Here is a 25,955-nt window from a genome sequence, read left to right as displayed (position 1 = left end):
AGGCCTGCTGATTGAGAACTGCTGACTGGAATAAAGTAAATAGGGATTATTATCTCCACCTGAATCATTGTATTATAGTCAGGCTCATTTGGTTTTTGGCTTCCCAAACGCAATTAATCATATACAACACTAATGATCCTATTCTAAGTATGCCAAGAGATTATTGTCATCACATTTCTCGTCTCACCTTGTACAAGCATAAAATTGTTATCAGAAAAAGTGTCAAATCTGCAAGACTGCACTCAGCCAATAACATAATGTCCAGCCATCCATTCCCATTAGAGGAAGCTTTCTGACCTCTGGTTGTATCTGATTCGATTTCAACAAACATTCAGCTCGGTTGTCATCATTTATCCTGTAGAAACTGTTATATGAGTTTAATATGATACATGTAAATTGTCATTTTTACAATATTTTGAAATGTAAATTGCATTTATACCATGTAATATGTGTGTCTGTGTGTGAAATCCAAATATAAAAATGTACGACATATGTATATATTTCTATGTATCACATATCATATTTCTGTCTACCTTGTCTATGACCACTTAGACATTCATTTCAACATTTTGTCCTCATCATTTTATATTTATTTAGTCTTCTTTGTGGCCTCTTTCTTTTATACTTAAAAAAATACTAAATAAATGTCAGTTTGAATTTGAATTATTGTCAAGTCTGATGCTGTCAGCTCTTGCTTCATTTAGAATCAGGACAAAAATAATGCAGTAATATGAATAAATAAAATAGTGTTTAATTTTCTTAAGCAGCAGTATTGCACCTCTCAGAGCAGATCTCATTAGGGAGAAAGCTGAGATCCAGCAGTTAAGCTGCAGATCTGCTGCACTCTGCAAAGCATTACCTGTTATGGATTTGTTTTATTAAAAATGAATGAAAAAATTGAAGCAAGGGTAATTTGGGTTCAGTTCTGTTGGTTTATGCAAAGTGGAACAAACTATGTATATATAACATAAACAGAGCCCATGGGGGTTATACATACAGTACTTAATTGAATCACAAATTAAGCTATAAATTAATCTGGATTTTTTAATGCAATGCCAGGGTCTATATAATAGCCCATATTTTTCTTGCATGTTATTTTTGTTTGTTAATTTATTGAAAGGTGTGTTGATGACACTATTAATTCAATTCCATTAGTTCTAAATAGTTAATTAACTAACAAGGAGCAATCATTTTGTTAGACTTAATAATAATAGTAAAAATAATTAATAAAAATAACAATAACTATTAATATTATATTTATTTATTTATTTATTTATTTATTTATTATTACTTTAGCATTTTCATAAAAGTGCAACTGCTCATTATTATTTCATGTCAAATCCGACCCATTAAATATACTAACAGATACAGCTTTTTATATTATTAAAGTGTCAGTAAATGTTGATATTCACTAAAGTTAAAAATTGTATAATAATTTATTTGGGGGGTCCTAAGAACTAACATTATAACGAATGCTAAGAAATTGAGCTTTATTGTAAAGTATTGCATATTTAAATTTAAGAAATGTACAAAATTTAAATACCAAATGATCAATTATATTTTTACAAATTTCCATTAATCAATCCCATTTCTGGACCACATAATCAATGATAGCCAAAGGCTGCACATTTTGGTTAATTTATTGTGTATACTGACATCTAGTGGACATTTTGTTGTGGTGTCAAAAATGTAAGCAACGAAAGGTAATTTATGAGTTTAAATAGTGCAGTTAGAATTACTAATTACACAATTCAGTAGGCTTATTTAAATTACCCCCTTCTTTAGTTAGTCTACTATGTCTGAAGAGTAAGTCCATACTTACTAAAGTAACAGTTTAAAGTACTAATTCTCACTATTAACCTGTGGCTAGCCGCCTATTTGTATTTCAAGTACATGTTTTGCTTGATCTTATTCTACATCCCTAAACTAATACCTAACGCCTACACTACATTAATAACTATTAATAAGCAGAAAATTATAAGTTTACTGAGTTAAAATCTTAGTTTGTTAATTCACTAAATCTGAAATACTTTTGAAAGAAATCCTTAAAACCGTTTGCATAAGTAAAATTCAAGTAAATCTTACTAACCAATAACTATAACTTGTCAATATTATGTACAATTTATTTGACGTTTTAACCTAACAATCCTAAATAAATTAAGCAAAAGTGAATTGATATTTTTAATTATGAATCTAAAATTATTTAAATTAATCAAGCTGCTAAAGTTTAGTTCTTTTTAGAAAAAAACTTTGATTTATATTGCATTAATTAAATATTATTAATAACAATTTGATCAACTTATGATAAACAGGTGTGACATTATTATATATTTAAAATAATATTTCTAGGTTTATTTACGATTATAAATACTTCAATACTAATATTTAACTAGTTTCACCGAGTTCATATATGAAGTAAATGTGTAAATATTTAAATTTTACACAAGAAACGCTAGTGTGACTACATTTAATTACTTCAATATTACAGTAATCCCTACATTGTAATATATATATATATATATATATATATATATATATATATATATATATATATATATATATATATATATATATATGCACCATTAATGGTGCTCATCTAATTTATCAAACAGATTAAGTGAAATATATATGTTTGGCAAGCAAAAAACGAGTATACGCATGCGCGTGATTGACAGCCGTTGGCGTTTTAGAGCAGATTCAAATTCTAGCGCCAACGGAACACAACACATTCAGTGCTAGCTGCCTCAAGAGATCCGACGAGACGGAGTTTCTTTCAATAAAGTTATGGTGAGTACTGAATTCTGTATTTATCGAATCTTTTTTGTTTAACCACGAGCAAATGGCAGTAATTTCGACATAAAAACAATCAGCATAAGTATTATGTTAGCTTGCCGCCTCCGATAGATGTTACGTTACATTAACGTTAGTTGCAGAAAAACCAAAGCCTATTGAATGACACACTAATCTCTCCGGGTACTTAGAGTTACTACTTATTGTTCGATTTTTACTTTATGACGGTTAATTGTTATTTCAAACTGATGAGATAAAAGATACGTAAGTTATCTGTTATGACATGTTTCTTTTTAACTGTAAAGTGAAGCCACCGTTGCTGGGCGAGGCGAAAATAAACCGCGATGACTTTTACAGTAAGTACTCTTTGAACTACTGAGTATGTTTATTACAGACAGTCTCAAATACTGCTAGCTATAAAATGTATTTTTTGTGTAGTAAAAAAGCTACCTATCCATTTCAGTAGTAGATTTGGGATAATGCTAGCCACGCCTCCGGAAATTATTACCAGATTACCAGAGACAACCTTATAACACTAGGTTGTGGGATTCGCCACTTAGAAAACTTTATAGTAACGTTACTTTATTAATTAATTAATAGTTTCCCCAAAGCTATAACTTTGGAACGAAGTTATACTCATCCTGAATATTAAAAGTAGCTTGATAAACAATATAGGGACCGTGTCACAAATTGTCATTGTTCAAAAATAAACTAATGTGTGAATATAAAACCAACTTTTCCTCAGTAAACAGGCTAGGTGGAATACTATTTACTTATGCTTTATTATTAAACTAAGTAGAAATCTGAAAAGGGTGTGCTAAAACAGAAATAACTTGTCATCTTTTTACATTACAAGACAACGACTGACACTAACTTGTTTACATCATAACTTCTCACTGCTTCTCCCAGAGCTTGTGTTTAAATGCTTAGGTCTATTTAACTTTGATTACGTTACATTATCGATGCTGTAAAAGGCATCTTATGAAATCAATCCTTCACTGGAAGATTTCAGTGGCTGAACAACTCGTCAGTGCATATTGCTCATTTGTTAAAAAAAACAAAACAAAACACTGTACTTAAGCTTTGGGTGACTAAAATAGTTTTAAAAAATACCTTTCTTAAATAAATACTTCAGCCATGGCGTTATCCTTCAGATTGTGGTTTTGAACTGCATTCAAGCATGCAAAAGTTTTGATTCAGCATTTTTAGCAAACGTTCTATCAAAAACTATTTTTTATAGATACAAAGCCATGATTTGGTCTTTCAGAAGAAAATTCATGTTGATGCTGAACTTCCATGTCACTGTCTCTGTCAGCTGCAGGTCACCACTGCACGTGAATGCACAACTGATGGATCTCTCTGCATGAACAAGGTGCGCAGATAAACAAATCTATATTTGTTGATAGACAGTTTGGGCTTTCTATCGTAATTTTTAGCCCAAACTTTTTAATTAAACCCATTTTTTAGTCTCATTCCTTACCCAGAATACAAAAAAAACATATAAATACATTTAGATAATTTACTTAAATCTGTACTATTGGAATGTGAAAAGACTTAACCAGCACAACAAAAAAGTTTCTGAAGACAATCCCATACTGCACCTTTAAGGCTTCAAATTCTTATTTCTACTGTAACGTTAGAATTATACATTTATTTTAAAATGAAATATTGTGTAAAGCACAACTTTGCCTTATTTTCAACTTGAAAACATTCAACATTGATTTATAGTTGTTCTTCAATGGATAGTTCACCCAAAAATGAAAATTTACTCAGCCCTATGTGGTTTCAAACCTTTATAAGTTTCTTTCTTTTGTTGAACTCAAAAGAAAATATTTTGAAGCTGGAAACCTTTAACCACTGAGTTCCATTGTAGAAAAAAACAAATACTATGGATGTCAATGGTTACAGGTTTCCAACTTTCTTCAGAACATCTTTTTTGTTCAACAAAAGTAAGAAAAACAGGTTTCAGTTTGTGTTAAACAAAAGCCTGTTTTTTGTCTTCTGACTTTAGACATTTGCTTACCATCTAGTTGTTCAAACTTGTAGAAGTTGTCTGTTGTTAAACACATAATATCATATTTTGAAGAATTTTGTGCAATCTTTTGCGTAACATTTACAAAGTATGGAAAGTAAATTACTGATAACATAATAATAATTATGTAAACAACCACATTCTTCCTTAAAAGCACTTAATAACATTTTGTGACCCAAAATTATATTGATGTAAGAAGACATTTTTATATATTTAAACTTAGTATTGACACGTCATTTTATATTTTTAACACACAGGGTCTTTGGAAAACCACACAACTACAACGAAGATGGGAATTCTTGAAACAGTAAGCAGCAGCCACTTAATAACAGCCCGGTCAACTGTGTTGAATGTCTGCTGTCCTGGAAGAGGAGATGGTGCTCGACAGCTTTATGCTTTTGGATTATTGTATCCAAAAGTTCCACTTGAAGATTTTTTTCATTTGTGTCAACTGGGTTAAGTAATCCATTGTTAAGATTTGATGGTGTTTTTGATGCTTTTTGGTGGGACACAAAATGCTGGACTGGGACAGTGACAGATTGTGGCCTAAACCCAGCCATGGTCCAGAACCTCAACCAGATCTATTCATTCTGCTGGGTTTCTCTGCAGGCAGGAGCGGATCAGGCTGCAACACACCTGCTCATTTACATCTATTCTAAACTGTACGACAGATTTGATAACTTATCCTGCATAATCTGCACAGCTAAATCTAGATAATTCTATGTAGTCTGCAGTCCGGTTTCTTTCTTCTCTTTTGTTAGAGAATTGAAGAATTTGACGTTGTTGTGTTGAAGATCTCACAGTCAGACAAGCCAGACTTAGACCAAATGTTGAAGTTGATGAGATTGTGGTCATGGGTGTCATGAAATCCCCCACACACAAGTGAAAACAGCAGCACACCTAGCAAATATACTATGGCCAGCTCCACATATTTTCCCATAGATTTAAATTTGGGTACATTAGTGTTCCTGTGAGAAGATGCTTTACAATTAAAATAATGCTCATAATGTTAACAGTAAAAAAGTCAAAATCTACAACCTGGTTATAGCCTATAACCTAGTTTTATGTTATATTTAATGTTAATTGCACCAGTTGTTAAGTAGTTGTGCGAATGATAGTGTGAACAATTAGTTGTTCATCATGCGACTTTCTCATCACCACATACATTTGGTTGTGTTTTTGTAACTATAACAAAGTTTCAATGTAGAAACTTAGAAATCTGAGCGATCTGAATTATAATTATTTAGTGCATACCCATAAAGGTTGTATATTCTGCACTCTGAAGGAGATCACCACAGCCAAAGTCAATAAGCTTGACTTCTAGTGTGTCCCTGTTGATAAGGAGGTTCTCCTGTTTAATATCTCGGTGGAAAACACCTTTGCAGCTCATGTATGTGGCTGTTATTGCCTGCCACATTACAATCCGTGCCAGTTCTTTATCAAGTCTCTCTGTGGCTCTGGACGAAAACGAAGAGGTCCTCGCAGGGATCAGACCGCTCCAGCACCATGATGTAATAGTTCCCCTTATCATTCCAGTCCAGCAGCTGGATAATTTGAAAGACTCTGGTGTTTTCATTGTCTAGAATCAATAGAGCGGCCTCCATCAGGAGACAACATCAGACCATGGCTAAGAGAAAGACAGTTTTGATGATGGTTAATGAAGTTTATATTTTCAAATAGGGCTGGGCGATATGGCAAAAAAAAAAAAAGGATTATTTTTTTATATTGGTCTATATTAATAGTTATCACAATAAATGTCAAATCTTTATATGTCAATTTTAAAGACTTTTCAGCATAAAAATCTCTGTGCGGCTGATTTGGATTTTGTGAAATGTTTTAGCTGTCTGACAATGCAAACAAAAAACAACAACCAAAGACATTACCCTACAAGTAGTTGTATATTGTTCAACATCAGAACAAATATAAAGCCGGTTTGTAACAAGTAAAAGGTAACAGAATTGTCAGTTTTTGGATGAACTGTCCTTTAAATGGTGAGAATGGTGAATTTAAGGTGAAATATCCTTTAATAAATTTTATTTAGGAATGCTAACGATTACTGAATGATTGATTGATTGTCAATTACCCTTTAATCAACAGACCTTATCAATGACTGATTAAGCATGGACATTTAAAGGTTAAGTTATGCTTTGTGCTGTGAGATGCATCCAGGCATTACATAATCGTGTGTAGTTTACCTTATCTTATGGAGTCACCCTTTTGACATTGCATACTGCGGGATGCATAAAACACTGATATGTGCAGATCTTGTCTCACACTTCCGACTTCATTCTTCTGAGGTAATCTAAGAATACTTTCAGTGCTGTGAATAGTTTGTAAAGACTGTACTGGCTCATTCATACCGCTTGATTAAAGAAATTAAACTGAAACCATGAAAACAGATAAATGGATTATTTTGACGTTGAAGCATATAATGACCTTGTTTTGAAGAGCTTCATTTCAGATGTAATTCGTTCTTGTTTATTTTGTAGATAATTGACCTACAAAAGTAAATTAAAATACAAATTATACAAAATGATTCTTTTTTTTCAAAAAGATACAATTTCAAAGAAAAAAATGTTTTTGTTTGTGTCTGTCTTGCATAAATGTTCAGGTGGATGATGTTTTACTCTGAAAAATAAGGATTTAATTATTGATCCGTTTTTGTGTCACAAACATTCGTCATATATTTGCATTGTTTTAAAGATTATGTCTTGAGCATCTGATTTCTCCTTGCTGTTGATGTTCTTTCATTTTATCCATCTCATTCGGGGCGAGTTAAGGTGAGGGGCTGTTAAATAAGTTAATATGCAGTTGAAGTCAGAATTATTAGCCCCCCTTTGAATTTTTCCTTTTTTTATATATATATATATATATATATATATTTCCCAAATGATGTTTAACAGAGCAAGGAGATTTTCAAAGGATCTTTGATAATATTTTTTTTTCTGGAGAAAGTCCTATTTGCTTTATATTGGCTAGAATAAAAGCAGTTTTTTTAAAAACATTTTAAGAACAAAATTATTAGCCCCTTTTAGCTAACTTTTTTTTCGACAGTCTACAGAACAAACCATCATTATACAATAGCTTGCCTAATTACCCTAACCTGCCTAGTTAACCTAATTAAGCCTTTAATGGCTGTATAGAAGTATCTAAAAGTATCTAGTAAAATATTATGTACTGTCATCATGGCAAAAATAAAATAAATCTGTTATTAGTTATTAAAACTATTATGTTTAGAAATGTGTTGAAGAAATCTGCTCTTCACTAAACAGAAATTGGGGAAAAAAATAAACACGAGGGCTAATAATTTAGGGGGGGCAAATAATTCTGAATTCAACTGTATGTATGTATGTGTGTGTGTATATATATATATATATATATATATATATATATATATATATATATAATGGCTGGTTGTTTTACCATCAATGAGTGACAATAGTGGTGTTACAAATTTCAAAGACAATATCTTAATATTAAAAAGGATACATAAGCTTGACAACAAAAGATCCTATCAATGTCATAACGAATGGCCTTAAATTATGCAGCTTGTAGTTTACAGCAAACATCAAGTGTTTATTGAGATTGTGTAGTCTGTTATAATGTCTTTTCATTTTTCTTGTAAGGCACATCTTTCGAAAATGATTACTTAAGACTGCTAGGTAGTTGCGCTGATGCTTTGTAGATGGTCCATGCTTTCCAACATTTGTTTTAAATGATGAAACAGGTTTGTAGTGTTGCCTGTTTTTGATGGCATGAGTCGTCTGCAGTTACAGTAGCAGTGCACATTGCTCCGTTTTGTGTCGGATTGCAAAAAACTAGCTCCAGACTACTAAAGTTTAGTGACGTTTCTTGTCTACAATGTCTGTCACTGTGACCTTATTATAATTTTTTTCTTACTCTTCCAAATGCAACTAACACCGCATGGCTCAAAACTTATACTAGGAGCGGCATCGGAAAGTGTAGGCTGCAAAATGTCTGTGCAGTGTTGCGCATAATGTATAAACATTATCGAACTGTCATTATCGTTTTATTGAAAAAATATATATTTATTGATAATTATCATTATAGAATTATCACCCAGCCCTATTTTTAAATATATATAAAGAAATGCAATGTAACAGAAACCACACTCTTCTCACATTGTTGATGTATTCCAGGTGCTGTTTTCTTGATACATTTGACTGCAACCTGCTCAACAAATAAAGAGAAAAATCAATTGACATCAATTTATAAATCCCTAAATATATTAATCTTTATTATTAATAACAGGTATATGTAAATATAAACTCCAAACATTAATTTAGAATCATCTATAGATTTGCTTTATCTGACAGTTTAAAGAGGTCAGTTTCTCACTGGACATAGCAAACACTGAAGACTTGCATCAGGTATGAAAAAGATTGAGAAAGGTCATTGAAGAGGCTATAATTTAGTTTAAAACATTTTTAAAAATCAAACTACAGTTGAAGTCAGAATTATTAGCCCCCCTTAATTATTAGCCACAATTTCTGTTTAACGGAGAGAAGATTTTTTTCAACACATTTCTAAACAAAATAGTTATAATAACTCATTTCCAATAACTGATTTATTTTATCTTTGCCATGATGACAGTACATAATATTTTACTAGATATTTTTATACTTCTATACAGCTTAAAGTGGCAGTTAAAGGCTTAACAAGATAGGGTAATTAGGCAAGTCATTGTATAACGATGGTTTGTTCTGTAGACTATACAAAAATATATAGCTTAAAGTGGCTAATAATTTTGACTTTAAAATGGTAAAAAAAAATAAAAACTGCTTTTATTCTAGCCAAAATAGAACAAATAAGACTTTCTCTAGAAGAAAAAATATTATTAGACTGAACATTTCCTTGCTCTGTTAAACATAATTTGGGAAATATTTTAAAAAGAAAAAAAATCAAAGGGCACTAATAATTCTGAGTTCAACTGTATATTGATCTTTCACACTCCGACCTACGTAAACTGCTCCAAATTCTTCTTGACCCAGCAGATTGCCATAGCGGTCAAAGATGTCTGTAAACAGTTAAGGGAATCTTTCATTCAAATTAATGAAAATATATTTAAAAAAATGTATGTATATGATTCATTATTATGAATCTCAATTAAGAGTTATAATTAGAAGTAAAACAAATTTATTTAAATAAATTTCATTTAATACATGTATTTAATACATCAAAGGTTCTGATCCATATTGTTAATCGATTACCCAGCCAGAGTACATGTACAATCATTATCAAATAAAAACTAAATCTGCAAAAAGTAGCTACTTTAAGACTCCTTTGTACCTGAACAAGGATGATAGAAGGATAGGATGTCCTCAAGACAGGCTGGAATCAGATTGGAGATTCAACAGCATCAGCGCTCTAGTCAGACTGGAAGCGAAACGGAACTTTGATGGCATCAGCACTCCCATCAGACACAATGCTGATTGCAGCTTCAGAAACCAGAAGCTTCACTAATTCTAGCTGGAGCACCAGCAACTTCAGGAGCATTCAAAATGCTGACTGGATCACCAGCAGCTTTAGGCGTTTCACTACTGCAGTCAGACACAATGTTCACTGGAGCTTCAAGGGTGAGGATGTCTGTAAAAGACAATTATTTGAAAAAAAAAAAAAGTATATATATATATATATATATATATATATATATATATATATATATATACATACACAATTATGTCATCAAAATGTTGTGCCGACAACTACTCGCTACTCGTGTGATATATATATATATATATATATATATATATATATATATATATGAGCAATATCACACGAGTAGCGGTGTGATATGGCTGTATATCGGCACTGGTTAGTGCCCCCACCAGTGTCGATATACAGCCATATCGCACTGCTACGAGTGTGATATTGCGTTTATACAACAGTTTGATGACATAATTGTGTATATAAAAACAAAATCAAACATGGAGAGTCTCAAAAACCCTTTTGTATGAGGAACTACTTTCTTCCGCATTGGCCAATCAGATTTGAGAACCAGACAGAACTGCTGTATAAATATATATATATATATTGTTATGATTTATGTTTTCTTTCTGTCTTTTTTTTCACCCTCCTCTCCGTTTGCTCAACCCTAGGTTTCTTATTGGTTTCTTATTCTGTCCATCATCATTATGACGCTCTCCGGTTCCACCAATCTCAGGACGAGCCGCAAGCCCTGTCAGACCAGTGTGTGGTGTGTGCCCTGCCTCGGCGTACCCTTTGTGCTCCACGCAATTTGTTTGTGTAAATGCTTCGTCTATTTTATGATCTCTCAGTTACTGTGATAATTCGAGTTGCTTGTTGAACTTTGTTGGCTTTAAGTAACATATGATGATGGTTGTGTGATTCTAAACTAAGATTTAACAGACTTATCCGATTTGTTTTGTTTTAGTTTAGATTGATGTTTTGTTAGATTAGTTTGAGTGTTTTGCCACCCGTGTATTTTTGAGTTTTGTAGTTTGATTAGTTTAGTTCGGGTGTCGTACACACTGAAGATCTCGGTTTTTATTTGTGTTTCTTTTTTGACGCCTAGTTTAGACATTAGATTTAAGGATTGTTTTGTTTTGTTAATTTCTTTGATTTGGCTTACACTCGTTGTTCTTATTTAAAGATAATAATTATAAATGTTTATTTATTTTTTTTCTCCCCCATTTATTATTGTTACATGTTTCAATTCAATTATTGAGTAAAAGCTTTAAATAAGAGTAACTGAACCTTGCCTCATTATTGATCTGTCGCACACACTACACCTGTCTCACTTAAATGTTACAGCATCCCACTTTAACATCATAAAACACGTAACATATATAAACAAGAAATTAGATCCTCCATCACAAAATGTGTGAAGTATATAGAGAAAAGAGTAACATATATTAAACAAAAACATTTTGTCAGATGAAAATGATTAGGACATATTGGTCGAAAGTTGAAACACTGAAAAAATAATAAAACACCAGAGCAAGGATCCACAGCAGAACTCTGATATTGCTGAAGAGCCACGGTATCCATTGTTGCACTGGATGTGTCAACATTACAACTATAAAGTGCTTCTTGGAGAAAAAGATTCCAAATGCTCTTGTTTTTCTAACGTTAAGCTTTATAGCCCAGTCCAGTTTTATAGCTCCTCCACACATAATGTCGATATCGACTCGATAAGGGAACGTTTCGACTCGCTTAACGACATAGTGTTGCATATTGCATAGTTATAGCTAGACAAGCATTACTTTGTGGTTCGTTACCATCTGTGTACTTACTGTAACTATAACAACCACTGCGCTCGTTGCCAGCCTAAAAAACACTAAATGTAGTGGTGACAGACAGTTAAGAAGTTTGTTGCAACCCTCTCAAAGAAATTCCTTACCTCAGAGATTTGTTCCACCCTCAGGTTAATTACTTAACCATGCAAGCGAGCACTGCAGCTAACTAAACCTAATGGGCGAGGCTTCGCTTGGCGCCTCTACCTGAAATCATCGCTTCCACGTTTGCGTTTGGCGCGCAGGGTAACTTACTTCCGGTGCAACATTGGATGGAGATGAACACTTCATAATTCTCTATGCACACAAAACCCTGCATATTTACATAAGTGCAGTGCAAATATTCAAAGTTATTTATAATTACATTAGTGCTGTGCAATTGTTCACTCAAATTGTTCTGCTATGTTTAAATGTTATAATTCATTGATTTCCCTATTAACCGGAAGTTGCAATAGTTTTTTTTTTTTAGTTTTTTTGTATTGCGATGCAGTTTCTGGAGAAACTGAGAACAATAGACGGCTTGTTTTTTCTACTGCGGAATGGATGTTTTAAAGTAGGTATTTAATTCAGAAAGATCAGGAAGAGGGGTTTAGAAGAGTTATTACAACCTAACAGACACCTTCTACACACCATTTCCATTTGTTATCAAAACTGACTGTTGGAGCAACGTAATTAAATATGTTAGTCATGCCCAATTCCTAAGATATAAGTAATCTGACGATTTAAATCACAACCATTAATTAGTTCATTTATACACTTATACACTACCGACCATTTAGCTTACCTAATTCACCTGTAGCGCATGTCACCCTGAGGAAACCTACGTGAATGCGGGGAGAACATTCAAACTCCACACAGAAACGCCAACTGACAAAGCCGAGGCTCGAACCAGGGACCTTGCTGTGAGGCGACAGCACTTCCTACTGCGCCACCACGTCGTAAATAAAAAAACAGGAAATGTATTTTATAATTTTAGTTCAATATTTGAAAGGCAAACTTTTTTTTTCTTAAAGGCATGCACAGAATGAATTGTTCACCACAAAACTAGCAAGGTGAGCTAATCATATTGTAGTAATGATTTCTTGGGGACATTAATGTTTTTATATTAACAAATATATTCCTGAAGTGCAGGCAACTCTGTATAAATTATGTACACATACTTTTTTTTTTTTTTTTTACAAAAAATGTACAGATATTTTTTTGTTTTTTATGTACAGATGTTTTTTTTTTTGCAAATTTTTTACAACAATAAATCCAATCATAAATCCAATCATCATTCATCATTCATCATGTTATCTCCTCTTTCACCTTTAGCTCAAGCTTTTATTAATGGGCAGAAGGCAAGCCCTTATGTAAAGCTGGTGTAGGACACAAATTGTGAACCTAAATTAGATGTAGTACATTACAACCAAGGTCAAGGCTGCAACATCACCAGACCAAAAAAAAAACAAAAACAAATCACTTTTATGATCCTTTGGTGTCAGGTCTCTTTATTTGTCTTTTTCTTTTTTTTATCACCCAAAAACGTTAAGCCAACTACCTCGAAGTGGACCCACCGAAAAATAATAAACAAAAACACCCCAACTAAACACCCAAATGAAACTAACTACACCTAATAAAATAATAGAGACAACAATACAAACTCTACTCCTACCTCCCTAACTAGGCATAAAAACAGGAGAAAATATTTACAGAAAGAAAAGTGTGGTGTCCAACCCCTACTGCCTCTTACCGTGTACAATATTTACAATATGTATATTGAAAGAAATGAAATTGCTTTAAAATTGTATACATTTTTACAAATAAATACTTGTGTTTAACACATTTGTTTCAGTTTGTTATTTGCTTAAATGAGACAGTTTAGTTTTAGACATATATATTTCATTTTTCTTTATTCCACTCGATTTGGTGAGTAGACGTAATGCTCTCCAACTGGCTATTCTGATTTACTGGTTAAGAAGAGACATTATAAGTTATAAAATGTGTACAACAAGTGAGGTATGATAAAATTATTGTCTAATTTAACTTGTTTTTAACATCAAATAACACCTAAATCAACAGTTTTCATTGTAATTCATGTTTAGTTGAGGAGTTTTACATATTCAGTAGGTCTGAAAGAATAGCAATTTTGGATTAATCAAATCTAAAGTTACATTAAACATCTAAACTTTATGTTCTATTCATGGGTTAAATTCAACAGACTTAAGGTGACCATCTAATGTGGCTATTTTTGAAACATATTGGTGCCTGTAGCTATGTTTCCATCCAACTATTTTGATGCGCATTTTGTAGTATATGATAGGCCTATGTGCAAAAAAGAAATGGTTAAAGGAAACGTCATGATGCTCATAAATTTTGAAAATGCGCATTCATTCATTCATTTTCTTGTCGGCTTAGTCCCTTTATTAATCCGGGGTCGCCACAGCAGAATGAACCGCCAACTTATTCAGCTAGTTTTTACGCAGCAGATGCCCTTCCAGTCACAACCCATCTCTGGGAAACATCCACACACACATTCTCACAAATATTCATGCGCTACAGACAATTTAGCCTACCCAATTTACCTGTACCGCATGTCTTTGGACTGTGGGGGAAACCAGAGCACCCGGAGGAAACCCACGCAAAGGCAGGGAGAACAACATGCAAACTCCACTCAGAAACGCCAACTAAGCCGAGGTTCGAACCAGTGACCTTCTTGCTGTGAGGCGACAGCACTATCTACTGCGCCACTGCCTCCCCCGAAAATGCAGATTTTATTATTTTTTTTTAAATAGGACTTTAAGTTAGAGTAGGACAAACTTCTTATTATGTGCATAAACTACGATGGAAACACTTTTTCGCACAAATTTCAGTATCCGCATTAAAAAAATTTGTGATAAGAGATCATGTGATGATGAAAATGTGTGTAAATGGACAAACCAGCAGGCTGAGTACACTGTAGAACATCTGAACTGTTGGTTTTTTCATTGTAAAATGCATACCGTTAAAGTATTAGTGTTATTATATCAATAATGACCTTTAGAAACAAGAGCGTCTGTGCTCCGCGTCTCACGCCTTTAAACGCCAACGTGCATTCACTGCGTGTCAGGATTGCTTTCTGAGATTGACACAGCTTCTTTTACTGCTGCAAATTCTGTTTTTACTGTTGATATTTGGCGCCAGTTAATCAGAAAGTGATGATTTTGTTAGCTTTGACTCATTGGATGGAAATTCTGCTTTATTCGCACATCTTTTATGCAATTATCTTTTTGCGCATAAAGTTCATGCGCATTTTTTGGATGGAAACAAAGCTTGTGACAGACCAGTTCAGTGTTCATGATGAGATTTTTACTGGTCTATTTAATAATAATGATAAAATAGTAAGTACTCAAAAACTACTAGCACATTTCTGTAGGGGAAAGCAGCTTGTCATGATTTATGAGGGGAATGCTTAATAGTGTGAATTTGCAAACATAAACTGCTTTTCTCCCAGCCAAATTAAAAGAAATACGACTTTCAGGAGAAGAAATATAATAAGAAATACTGTGAAAATGGTGTCTGAAATTGAATGATCTTATCTTCAGAAAACTGAAGTCATCTCTGGATTATTTATAAAATTATAAAGGATTATTTATAAAGATTATTGTCCCAGCAGATGGCGCTGTTGAAGCTGTTCCTCTGGGATCTTCTCAATCAGCCTGTTCTGCAGCTGCTGGATGGAGCTGCTGACCTTCAGAACTTGAACTGTCCTGCATATGCTGGAGCTCTAGGCACTCCTGGACACAACGGATTGTCTGGCAGAGAAAGGAATGATGGAAACGATGGAGCCACTGGACCCAAAGGAGAGAAGGGAGAGCCAGGTTTGTGTGGGAGAGGAACATCAAGCATATAACATTTTACACATTCAAATGAACTAAATTATCAATACGCTGTTATTCTTTGAATTGTAAATAACTTATATTTAGAACAAAAGCTAAATGTTTATATGTCTGCTCATCTCATTCAATACCAAATTTCATTCAATGCCAAATATTGGACTCACTGAAATCTAAGCAACCCAGTGACAAGATTGACCTTATTGAGAAGGTTGTGAATTTAAAAATGTTCAAAAAGGTTGGACAGAAATACATTACTGATGGTGTAGAGGAGTCTTTTGATAAGGTGATACAGTGCTGCAGCGGCGATGGGTGACATTAGTTTTGCAAAGAACTCTTTTAGAAAACATTGCATTACTGAAACTATTAGTATCCAGTGATTTTAATAAGAAGCCATTTATTAAAATCACGGACAGAGAAAAAAAGGGAGAGTTTCTCGGACACTGAGGGAAGGCATTTGACTTTTACAAACTGGTATTTGTCTGCCTGATAAATCCACCTGATAACTAGGAACTTCAAGATTGCAGTGCTATCAGGCTTGTGGGATAATATCATATAATATCATAAATAGAATGTATACCACATACAGTTTTTTTTTTTTTTGCACAAAATAACAAAAATGTGTCGGGATTTATAACATGTTTAACTTGAAAAGTGTAAAAAAATGAATATTTGATTGAACAATTCATTTTCAGATCAACAGTGCTTTTTTCCAAAATGCTTTGCAACGATAGAGACTCACAACCCCCCCCCCCCCCACCCCCCAGTCGGATTCCAAGTGAGCTCCTCTCTGAAAGCAAATGTAATGAGTTTGCTCATTTCTTTACTGATAAGATCAATAATATCAGAAAGGCAATCAGCTCATCCAATCAGCCAAGTTGTGTCGCAGACAAACTAGCTCAATCACAACTTAAGAAATCAGACATTATGTCTGATTTCATGGCAATTAATGGTAAAATCTTAGAAGAGATTGCGCAAGTTATGAAAACATCAAACTGCAGTCTTGACACGCTCCCCACATCATTCTTCAAAATGGTGTTTACCTGTTTAGAAATGGATCTTCTAAAAGTGGTAAATGCTTCACTTCTTTCAGGGATTTTTCCAAACTCTCTTAAAACTGCAGTTGTTAACCAGGTTAACAAGTTCTTAAACTTCAGGGGGTTTTTAGACAATTTTCAATCTGGTTTCAGAGCACATCACAGTACAGAGAGCGCTCTTATAAAGATAATCAATGATATACGCCTAAATACAGATTCAGGTAAAATAACAGTGCTGGTATTGTTGGATCTCAGTGCTGCATTTGACACTGTCGATCACAGCATACTTCTGGATAGGCTGGAAAACTGGGCTGGGCTATCTGGCACAGTCCTCAAATGGTTTAGATCTTACCTTGAAGGTAGAGGTTACCATGTCATTATAGGTGACCATGGGTCGAGGTGGACACCCATGACGTGTGGAGTCTCACAAGGCTCGATTCTGCCACCTCTCCTGTTCAACCTTTACATGCTCCCGCTGAGCCAAATAATGAGAAAGAACCAAATCTCCTACCACAGCTTTGCTGATAACACTCAGATCTACTTAGCCTTACTGCCTAATGACTACAGCCCCATTGACACCCTCTGCCAATGCATTGATGAAATTAACAATTGGATGTGCCAAAACTTTCTTCAGTTAAACAAAGAGAAAACTGAAGTCATTGCGTTTGGGAACAGAGATGAGGTTCTCAAGGTGAATGCATACCTTAGCACTAAAGGTCAAACGACAAAAAATAAGGTCAAGAATCTTGGTGTGACCCTGGAGTCAGATCTGAGTTTCAATAGTCATGTCAAAGCGGTTAGTAAATCAGCATACTATCATCTCAAAAACATAGCAAGAATCAGATGCTTTGTTTCCAGTGAAAACTTGTTCATGCTTTTATCAGCAGCAGGGTGGATTACTGTAATGGACTTCTCACTGGCCTTCCTAAAAAGACAGTCAGACAGTAACAGCTCATCCAGAACGCTGCAGCCAGAATTCTGACCAGAACCAGAAAATCAGAGCACATCACAACTGTCCTCAGGTCTCTACACTGGCTGCCAGTTACATTCAGAATAGATTTTAAAGTATTGTTACTTGTCTATAAATCACTAAATGGCCTAGGATCTAAATACATTACAGATATGCTCACTGAATATAAACCCAACAGATCACTCAGATCTTTAGGATCATATAAACTAGAGGTTCCAAGAGTTCAGTCAAAGCAGGGTGAATCTGCCTTCAGCCACTACGCCCCTCGCTGCTGGAATCAGCTTCCAGAAATGATCAGATGTGCTCCAACATTAGGCACATTCAAATCAAGACTGAAAACACACCTGTTTAGCTGTGCCTTTACTGAATGAGCACTGTGCTGCGTCCGACAGATCGCACTATCATGTTTTTCTCTTCTTCTTCATTCTTTTATATCAAATTTTACCTGTTTTTATGTTTTTTTTACGCATTTTTATTATTTGTTTTTATTTTTATTTTACTTTTTTCTTTTATTCTTGTTTATGTAAAGCACTTTGAATTACCACTGTGTATGAAATGTGCTATATAAATAAACTTGCCTTGAGTTGCCTTGCTTTTGTATTTGTCATTTAGCCTAATAAATGCAGTAAATCCAGAGAAACTGAACATTTCTGTTATTTATTATTATTATTTTATTATTATTATTAGTAGTAGTAATAGTAGTAGTAGTAGTAGTAGTAGTATTTTAGTTAAAAACCCTCCTGTACTGTATACCCCAACCCAACCCCCCCGCCTCTGTTTAACTGAAAAGAAGAACTAATTTAAGGTTGGTTAAACAAGTTAGGGTAATTCAGCAAGTCATTGTAGCAGTGGTAGTAGCAATTTAATTGTTTATATTCTAGCCAAAATAAAACTAAAAAAGACTTTCTTTGAAGCAAATATTATATTATATAACAATATTATAGGAAATACTGTGAAAAATTCCTTGCTCTGTTAAACATCTTTTAAAATTTGAAAAAGAATAAAAAAAATCACTGGAAATTCTGACTTGAAGTGTATATTAAAGATTATTATTATTATTATTTATTACTATAATTAATATTATATAGATCAGTGGTCTCACAGCAGTTTTCTTTTATTTCTTAGTTTATCAAACCAACAAACAGTCTAACCCAAATCCAGCCATGAGTCAAGTAGTAAATATTCTACTTCTGATCATTTCAGCTCTTCAGCTCTTAACATATTGACAAACTTTGAATGATGTTGTCTTGTATTAGCGTTCACATTCAAATATTGAATGTGTTAGTGTCTTATGAAGATGTGTAAAAGTGGTTGAAATATTTTGCACAAACCAAGATAATACCTGAATTCTGATTTCATGTTATTTCACATTTTATTGTGATATCTGAAGATTTAAAACTGATAAAGCATTATTAGTGATAACAAAAAAGATACCAAATTTACAGAAACATCACCAGTACTTCATTTAATACATTTCAAATGAGTTCAGTCAGTCATAATGTTTACAGTGCATCTCTTAAGTGCTCAAGCATTTCATGTGCTGACCAGGTTTGCCAGTTTTTCCTAACAAAATTAGCGCAATGGACAATTGAAACTAGCCAAATAATATTAAAAGATGCCACCACGAAAGAGCATTTAAGTAAGGCAAACACTGAGAACTTCTTAGAATATTAAACTTTTATTCTTTTATCAGTTTTTATATTGTTGATCCTGATTTTTAGGTTACAAATACTTTTCACAAATTAGACATAAGTTACGTGTCTAAAATTGTTTTATTTTGTTTTTGTTTTGTGATTGAACTTTTATCTTGTGGCAACATAAAATGCTTTGAACTTTTGACTGTTGACATTGAACCGTTTTCGTTTTTCTTTTAGAATAGACTAAAAACAATATTCTTTATCAGAATAGGCATGGTTATAACAGTTTTTGCATTTTCTTCAGTTTCTCTGAGGCAGTGTTTTTGTAGAAAGCCAACATTCTGTATAAAGTAAAGACAGACTAGTAAAAGAACAAGTAACAACCCCATTTTGGTCAATCATCAGGCCTACAAAAAATTTAACAATTTCTATTTTTTAATCTAGACTAAATCCTTACAAAACTACTTTAAAAAATAAAGAAATAACTGTTTAATTTTAATTAAATTACAATAAAACTGTAATGTAATTATATTTGAACATTGATAATATGACAAGCAATTACATTGTAACGGGGAGACTGACACGGAGGGATCCATTATGCAGTATTTATTAAGTCACACTTTACTCAACATACAACACGCACGAATGTGCGAACATACAACAGTAACAGCAAAGAAGGTCTTAGGGCTGGCAGCTGACAGACACAGAGTGATTTACCAGGCATGGGTCAGAGGCAGGCGGCGTGATTCAGAGTCTGTGTAACAGGCTTGGGTCGAGGGCAGGCAGCGAGTATCAGAGTCCGTGTAACAGGCTTTAAGTCGTGGGCAGGGAGAAGGCAAAGCAGAGTCAGGAAACGGGCAGAAGTTGTACACAGGAGATCAGGCAGGATAGACCGCTCAGTAATGCTGACCGGGGCTAAACAAGACTTCGCAAAGACTGAGTGTGAGAAAGCTGCTTATAAAGGGTACGTGGGTCATTAGCGGGATTCAGATCAGGTGTGCTGGATCAGTGTAGATGGATAATGTAATGCTTAGATGTCCGGAGATGGTGGCCTCTGCTGGCCAGCGAGGGGAATGACTGGGAGCGAGGGGAATGACTGGGATTGAGTCGATGACATACATTAATGGGATGTCCTTAAGACGAAAAACAAATACAATTAGAGTCAATGCTTACATGTTTCCAGCTTTTTTCAAAATATCTTCTTTTGTGTTCAACTGAAAAAAGAAAATCAATTAGGTCTGATACACATAAAGTGAAAGTAAATTATGACATTTAATATTTTTTAACCTTCCCTTTAATCATAAAGGCACTCGTTTTAGTTGTGTAGCAGCAATAACGTCCACTAGATGGGGATGGTACGTTTTAAATTTGAGTAGAGACATTTTTGAAAGGATTCTGTAATAATAATAATGATGATGATGATAATAATAATAAAAATAATAATAATAATGATAATAATAATAATAATAATTATTATTATCATTATTATTATTATTATTATTATTATTATTATTATTATTAATAATAATAATTATTATTATTATTATTACTATTATTAATATTATTATTACTCAGGATAATATTCCACGTTTAAAACCAAGTATTTGGGTTCAAATATTTTACAATGATTAAAAGTGATATTTAGTCAAAGTTTTACTTGCATAATTTTATTCTCTCTACTCCGTCATTATCCAGCTTATAAATCATAAACCTTTTTTTTTTTTCATATTTTGAAGGTAATTATATACGTATGTCAAATACACATGCATTTTTAATTGTATTATTAATTATTTTTATATTTTTATTTATTAGAATATTTTTCATTTTTATTGTATATTAACATTTAGTTTTTGGGGAGTAAAATGTACCTACATACAGCTATAAAACGCACATTGAGCTATGGTGTATTGGTTACAAAATCGGTGAAAAAAAATATAAAAACGTGATCTGAAACACCACAAGGTGGCAGGAGAGTCTGGAGATGAGTTTCCACCACTCACACCCTCAAATACAGTGATTCACACTGCCAGAACACAAACTGCAGACACAGACACACAGCTCACACTCTCACTGCTGGAAGCCTGAAACACAGCTAAAAATCCCTGACCAATGCAAATTTACACATCGCTCATGTTATTAAGTGCCAGGATGTCTGTTTTTGGCCATTGCAGGATGAACTGCCTGAATTGATCCATGAGGAGGCAACAGATATATACTGTATATAAAGAGACAGAAGCACTTGAACATGGATTCTACTGGACTGAGAGACCTGTGGATATTTACATCAAGCAACAGAGGGACTTTGAATGTCTTATTGAGAAGAAATGTGAGTGATGTCAGAATATTTCATTGATTTAAATTGTTAAAATAGGAAAGTCAGAGTACATTACAAACATTTGACATGTTAAAATAAAAACTGCTGGCTGCTGAGATGACTGAAATAAAAATGGTTCTCAGTTATTCCCTCTGATTAGGTAGTTCACTTTGATAAAGAAAAATGTCATTATTAAAAAGCAATAACATTTTTTATTAACTGTTTAATAATCTAACTGTTTTGTTAGTAAATGTTATCTCATGGTGCTTTAACTCATGTTAACAAACATGAATGTGAATGTTAAAAATGCATTGATAAATAATTAATAAATGTTGTACAATAGTTCATTATTAGTTCATGTAAAAAAATATTATCTAACATTAACTAATGAAACCTTCTTGTAAAGTGTGCCCATAACATTATATATACATACATACATACATACAGTAGAAGTCAGAATTATTAGCCCCCCCCTGAATTATTAGACCACTTGTTTATTTTTGTTCCCAATTTCTGTTTAACGGAGAGAAGATTTTTTTCAACACATTTTTAAACATAATAGTTTTAATAACTCATCTCTAATAACTGATTTATTTTATATTTACCATGATGACAGTAAATAATATTTTAGTAGATATTTCTCAAGACACTTCTATACAGCTTAAAGTGATATTTAGAGGCTTAACTAGGTTAATTAGGTTAACTAGGCAGGTTATGGTAATTAGGCAAGTTATTGTATAACAATAGTTTGTTCTGTAGATTATCAAGAAAAAATACAGCTTAAAGGGGCTAATAATTTTGTCCTTAAAATGAGTTGTAAAAAATTAAAAACTGCTTTTATTCCAGCCAAAATCAAACAAATAAGACTTTCTCCAGATGAAGAAATATAATCAGACATAATGTGAAAATGTTCTTGCTATGTTAAACATCATTTAGAAAATTTTTAAAAAGAAGAAAAAAAATGTAAGGGGGCTAATAATTGTGACTTCAACTGTATATATATATATATATATATATATATATATATATATATATATATATATATATATATATATATATATATATATATTTATATATATATATATATATATATATATATATATATATATATATATTAAATTTTTTAATTTATTTAAAATATTAGATTGAATATGAATATAAAAAATGATATAAATATATGTAAACATGTATTTGAATGACTCTCTAGCGTAATGTCTAAAGTGACAACAAAACAGCAGATTTTGCTCACACTTTAAGATCATAAGGCTGAACGTGACATGAAATGCCATCCATCTACAGAGATATTCATACAGTGTTACAGTCTACAGTATTTCTCTGTTGCAATCGGGATATCACAATAATTAACCCCGAAAAAATCAACGCAATCACTACCAGACTGCTGTTGTGTTTGCGATAAGGAAAAACACTAAACACCTGCAAACTTGCTTCTTTCATTCTGCCAACACAACACACATTCCTGATATGCGAGCAAATCGGTATAAATACAGTACTACAACATAAAAAAGAGAGATCGACTTAGACTATCACTTTCCAGCATACCTGCCAACATGTCTCTGAAAATTATGGGAGTTGTCCAGAAGAAATGAAAGACGGGATGGTTGCGAGAGATTGATCTGAAATACGGGATACCCCTGGAAAAAACAGTGTTGGCAAGGATGCTTACCTGTTTAGTAATGATTTGAATAGCTGTAGTTAGAAATCAGACTGTTATAATTGTCTAAGCCTTTGAGGCTTGTTATGCGGTTCTGTTGCCATCTTGTGGATAGAAAATGTCAATCCCCCAATGAGCTCTCCCAGAAATTGTAAATATTTTAAAATAGGCACTAATCTTATAAATAAACTGCATAGTTGCAATCTAAACAACTACATTCTCAACTAAAAAAAGCCTTAAAAGTATATTATGTTGTCTAACAGCAGTAACATTTGTCAAACTTTAGAGTGTCTCTCTACTTGTTGCTGACTGTATGTGGGGCCAGTAATACACAAAGGTGAAGGGTGAAGAGGCCTTTGTGAGCCAGACAGAACTGTTGTATATATATATATATATATATATATATATATATATATATATATATATATATATATATATATATATATATATATATATATATATATATATATATATATATATAAACAACTACATAATCTAAATATTGATTAATATAAATATAGATTACATAATCATATAAATATATTTAAATAATCAATCAATCAAAACTGTCAATAATCCAATAAATAAATCAGCAATAAATAGCAATAGTATTTTCCATTGACGCAATAGTATATTCCTCTCATTCTGTTTGATCATAACAACATACACACATACTCAAGCTTGACAGCTTAGTGCATTCGTACTTTTGTTAGTACTTTTATGCGGTTAGAAGTGTCACTATACTGACAGAACTGTTTACAGGATGTGAAATATAAGAACAACATATAAAAAATTATTTTATTTATTTTAGTGTTAAAGCTGTTTTTGTTCTGTTGTATTCATAATTTAATTAAACGAAATTCTCTCTAGAATGCCAACGATGAGTATTTTCTTTCTATATTTATCAAAAATGTCCATGCTTCAAAGTGCCTTGATATCTGCTTGAACACATATTGGATGTGCAAAATGAAAAACATTCATTTTGACTTTTTGAGTACTATTGATCTCAATACCCCACTCAACACACTCAACAATGACCTGCATGCAAAATCAATTTGCTCCAAATGTTTGCTCACACACAAACCGTGAAGCAAACATTGCCATTAAATTCATGGTTTAGATGTTGCTTGATAATGAATAAAAACTATCATTTGACAATGTATTAAGACACTATTAGACAAATGCACATTCAGAATAATAGTTGGCTCTCATGAGAACCATTGTAAGTCCTTTTTGTTCGTTTGTTTGTTTGTTTGTTTTTTAATCCAATTAGTTTAAACAATTTTGGAGTGGCACTCTTATGCCCAGCCTCATTGAAGTGCATGAAAAGCCTATGACTGGGCTTCTTGAAGCAACTACTAGAAAATAAGCAATTAAATAATACAATAAGTAACAAACTAAAAAAAGATAAAGAACAAAAATAAGAAAAAAATCATCAGTAAATGACAATTGAACGATCTTATGTGTAAAAAGCACGATGGACCTCAAATAAAAACCCTAACAGAGACTAAGAATTGTTCTCAATGTGGTGTCATCTTTAACATAATATATACTGTATATGAGCAATGCACAAGTATCACTGCAATATTGCTGTATATCAGCAGTGCTGTGATAAGTAGGTATGCTAGAAGCTGCAGGCAGATTACCATATGAACAGCTCATTCAAAAAAGTCACTTTAGATCTAGTATTTGAATTATTCCCTTGCATAATAAAGAGGATTGTAATGTCTTAGTGATGACAAAACAGGGGATTTTGCTCACAGATAGATTATAAGGCTGAATGGCATAAAACAACATCAGTCTACTACAGAGTTCTTCTGCATTTCACTGTTGCATAAGGATGTCAAAAATATTAACTGCATAAAAGCAAAGCAAATAATGTAATAGCTTGTAAATAGGATTTACCTATAGACGAATTGTAAACATTCAGGATGCGTGCGCAACGAGGTTGCAGAAAAAAACTAGAGTGCTAGCATGCACAGCGAGGGATTGACATTTGATGCAGTACAGAGTTTGATGATTTGTTCATCAATTAATTTGAGCCCAAATCTCTTCTTAGGGCGATGCTAATCTGCGCTGATTGGACAGATGACTTTAGCCCCTTTCACACATACAGACCTTTCCGGAAAATTACCGGCAATTTTCCGGAAAGGTTGTATGTGTGAACAGGTCCTTTTTGAAAATACCGGTAAATTCGTTCTGGCTATTTTCCGGAAAGAGAAGTTGTAACATTACCGGCAATTTGCCAGAATGCTGCGCTGTGTGAATGCAGAAGGAAGATTACCGTAATAAGCGCGTGCACGTCTAGAACGTGCTGACGTGAGACGTCTGTTTTAGCCAATCACAACAGTCAGGCGCATTTACGTCCGCGC

At 33.1% G+C, this 25,955-nt stretch overlaps 4 long non-coding RNA genes across 4 annotated transcripts; 3 read left to right on the top strand and 1 right to left on the bottom strand.

The window, feature by feature from the left end:
* The first annotated feature begins 2,690 nt into the window (after nucleotides 1–2,690).
* LOC108190407 (uncharacterized) lies at nucleotides 2,691–7,355 on the top strand. The gene is made up of 3 exons (XR_015493758.1): nucleotides 2,691–2,787; nucleotides 4,106–4,162; nucleotides 5,080–7,355. It is a non-coding gene; the product is annotated as an uncharacterized LOC108190407 (long non-coding RNA).
* LOC147836382 (uncharacterized) lies at nucleotides 4,296–12,329 on the bottom strand. The gene is made up of 4 exons (XR_015493763.1): nucleotides 12,207–12,329; nucleotides 10,133–10,429; nucleotides 8,965–9,013; nucleotides 4,296–6,449 (listed from the first exon to the last, which is right to left on the bottom strand). It is a non-coding gene; the product is annotated as an uncharacterized LOC147836382 (long non-coding RNA).
* On the top strand, nucleotides 9,971–11,554 carry LOC147836383 (uncharacterized). Its single transcript, XR_015493769.1, has 2 exons — nucleotides 9,971–10,419; nucleotides 10,942–11,554. It is a non-coding gene; the product is annotated as an uncharacterized LOC147836383 (long non-coding RNA).
* Nucleotides 12,116–18,551, top strand: LOC147836381 (uncharacterized). The gene is made up of 3 exons (XR_015493757.1): nucleotides 12,116–13,151; nucleotides 15,734–15,938; nucleotides 17,878–18,551. It is a non-coding gene; the product is annotated as an uncharacterized LOC147836381 (long non-coding RNA).
* The last annotated feature ends 7,404 nt before the right edge of the window (nucleotides 18,552–25,955 follow it).

Source organism: Danio rerio, chromosome 6 (assembly GCF_052040795.2).
Source record: "Danio rerio strain M-AB ecotype USA chromosome 6, GRCz13ab, whole genome shotgun sequence".
Taxonomy (NCBI): domain Eukaryota; kingdom Metazoa; phylum Chordata; class Actinopteri; order Cypriniformes; family Danionidae; genus Danio; species Danio rerio.
Note: the sequence above shows the minus strand (reverse complement) of the source record. Positions and strands in the feature narration are given on the sequence as shown.